Source organism: Choloepus didactylus, chromosome 15 (genome assembly GCF_015220235.1).
Source record: "Choloepus didactylus isolate mChoDid1 chromosome 15, mChoDid1.pri, whole genome shotgun sequence".
In the NCBI taxonomy this organism is placed as follows: domain Eukaryota; kingdom Metazoa; phylum Chordata; class Mammalia; order Pilosa; family Megalonychidae; genus Choloepus; species Choloepus didactylus.
The window spans coordinates 12177086-12180662 of NC_051321.1; positions in this window are offsets into that span (position 1 = coordinate 12177086).

Below are 3577 nucleotides of genomic sequence, written 5' to 3' on the forward strand. Positions count from 1 at the left end.
AACTCCTCTAGACATCAGACTCCTTGTGGAAATTGATTGAATTCAATAATCTCTCTTTTCCCCTCTAGTACTGACTGTACAGGACTTGATTCAGTAGGATTCTGAAATCCAAAATACAGGAATATTTGGCTCACATGCTTCTTTTTCTCTTTTAAAGATTTATCATCTTAAACTGGTGCTCAAATTGGTATGCATTTATAGCAAACCCAGTGGCAATTGGTGAAAAAAGGCAAAACCTTGAAGAACGGTGATTTGCTTTTTAATTAAACCATAGCACGACTCCATTCTTCCAAGTGCTTTACTCTTAAATCATTATGTATGAAGGGAGCTGGAAAGTGAATAAGGTTTTCACTTGAAAGAAAAGGGGGGAAATGAGCAAATGAGAAAAAAACAATGGTTCCAAACTGGGCAGCCAGCGTGTCTGTGTTCTTGAAGGCCAGTTTGGACACCTGCTCCCTCTCCCTGCCATGGCTGGGAGATGACAAAGGTGGGGGCAGGGGTGTAGAGTTTGGGGCATGAACCCCTGAGTGGCTGATGGACACTGAGCCTTGGAAGGCAGCACCGTGTTGAGCTTAATTCCCACTCCAGCCCACAGTGGTGTCAGCCAGGTATGGCCGTATGAAACCTTTCCCTTCACAGCTTCATTATCCCTGTTCCGCAGATGGGGAAAGACTGGTGAATAACTGGACACCTCCTGACAATGCCGGGGGATGCTGGAGTGCCTGGTGATGGGCCGGACAGGACGGGTTATTTGTTACGTGCGGTTGATTCACAGCACTTTAAAATGTTTAGCTCAAGGAGAAGTTTGATACCATCCTGAAAAGCTTCTATGCTGAAAAGCACCACTGCTCTCCTCTCAGCTGTCCCCCCAGTCACACATGTTCTCAGTTGACGTGTAGCCTCACAGTTTATTACATCTTACTTATGGAATTATTCTTCTCCTGCCTGACACGGCCTGACGTTAGCTTCTCATCACTCCATCAGTACTGAAGGCTGCAGAAGGAGGATTGTCAAATCGCACGGTTGGACGTGCTGCGCTTGAAAGGCAGTCTTTCCAGAGACAGCGTCCAAGTTCATAAGGTGCTCACTCCACTGCAAGGCCTTGCCCATGATACTGTTTGTGACCATACCTCTCTTCCCATTGAAATAACTCATCTTCTCTTGCTAAGAAGTCAACAGCCTGAAAGCTAAGAAAAATTTTTACTTTCAAACATGATAAGAATGTATTATCTAAAGATGATCAGTAATGATCATTTATGGAACACTTTTAAGGTGCAACAGTGGGGTTTGGCTCTAGGTGTAATTGAATCACAGTGGATCCATTTCTTCCTCCTCTGTGGATTGCAGTAAAAGCTGTGTCAAGTTGCCTGTCTCAAGGGGCTCCCCGTGCAATTGATGAGGCAGGTGTGTGCAGCTCATCATTATCGGAGGATACTTGCTTCTAGAAAGACCAAAAATTGCTATAATATATAATGGAAAAAAAGAAAGGTAAAAGTATGTTTAGCCTAGAGTAAGCAGAATTTAGGAACAATCTGCTGATTCTTAGTTTGAACAATGAATGAATCAAGTGCTGGGGCATTAGGGATGTAATTTTTCTGACAAATTGTCCAATACACCAACACCCTTCCTTTCACATGACTCTCATAGCACTAGATCTCATTGAAGGTCATTTTCACAAAAATATCTAAGTCCATTTCTATTTCCTCACGGGACCTCCTTCATCCTTTGCTATTTATCTCTCTTGCTTCCAGCATAACTACTCTGTAATCATCCTGGGTGTTCTCTTCTTTTCTTCAGTGGTTAACTGGTTTAGTTCTGCCATTTCCTTACTGAACAGTGACTATGACTATGGCTATAAGTTATTCTAATTTAATAACAATTTTATCATTGTATATAAATGATAATACAATGATATATATTTCTAATTTATAAATAGTTCACTTCATGAGTTTATTCATGAATATTTTTGTGTTCTGATATTTCCTTCTCCATAAAACCTCATAACAAAAGATACAATACCAAATATCCCCTACTCTCCACCCCCCACCCCCAAAATAAAAAATATAAACACCATAGTAAGTGGCTTGTGCTAATTGCTGAGTGAGTGGTTCAGACCAGACACCTGTGCTTCTGTGCTGGGCCTACGAGACGTGATTCTTTACTTGCGTGTCAAGCTGGAGTCTTTGTATTGCTGGGATATTCCTTATCAACTTCAACCTCATAATTCCCTGCAAGGTGAGAGATGATGGGCCCATTTTACAGAAGAGCCTCAGAAGGTAAAGTGATTCACCCCAAAGCACATGCTTTTCTAACTAAGTCTATTGACTTTAAGAGCCTCTGGGGTCCTTGAAGGATGGAGCAAGCTTGGGTAAGCAGAGGAAAGAAGGGGATTCTAGATGAGGGGAACCCAAGATGGAAATGAACTCAGGCTGCGTGGAAGGATGGGAAATTCAAACAAAATAGTCCATATGGAAAATGTGAAAGGCACTGGGAACTTTGTTTGTCAAGTGCCCGTGCTTTTAGAACTTCACAGGAGAATCTGGGCAAGCCACTGAGATACTCTGCTTTTATCTTTCCTCCTCCAACCCACTTTAGTTCCCATTGTCCCACAGCCCTTATCTCCTGCAGCATAGGCTGGGTGAACTCTTGAAGTTAAATAGAAAATAGTCCTTTTATCCTGCAGCAACCAGCCTGCAAGATAGCATCTAGATAAGTCGCCCAGCACCTTTCACTGCGCTCACGCACAGCAAATGGGTTTTGGCAATAAAACCATTCAATGTAGAAAGAACTTAGGAAAAAAAAAATAGACCTTTTGAATTGTTATTTTTCCCTGAGATCTTAGAGGAAGAAAGAACGTTTACTTAAAGGGAAACACTTTTCCATAGACTCTAGTAGCTAGTAATTTGGGCCTGTAAACCTGAATTCCAATGACAGCCTGCCCCAAATGTCTTCAAAATCACTTTTGACCCAGGAACTGGCTCCCAGAAACCACTGTTGATACATTTAAATGAATCCAGCTGGATTACAGTGATGTATTGATCCAGGGGATGTGGTAGGGAGTTTGAAGTGGATCCAACGCATTTTTGAATAAAAGTTTATTTTATTGCCACTTTTATTCAAAGCTTGAAGACTGTACTGTGGGTGGGAACACAGTGGGGCCCCAGGCTACTGGCTGTTCTCCTCCTCCTGCTTCTTCAATGGGCTGAGTGCAGGCCCTCCCCAGGCGCCTGCTTTTCCAAAACTGTTCCAGTGTAGCCCCCTGGCTTTGAAAACATCCACAGTAGCTCAATCTTATACTCATTTCAAAGAACTTCCCTTGAACATATCTGGATTGTGGATACCTCAGCAGAAGCCCATAGTCTCCTTTTCTACTTCCCCTCCTAAGGCTGTGCTGGGCCACGTCTCCACCCGAGGCTGGGCTTTCATTTTGCTGGCAATGAGCATTCCTCTGGCCTCCCCAGGCCGGGCCCCCATGCTTGGGACTCTGTTTACCAGCTTGGGGCAAGGACCCAAGTCCAGTCCTCATGTCCCAAGTGGGCCTCTCTTGATGGCCAAGTCTTTGCTTTCCTCTGGAGCA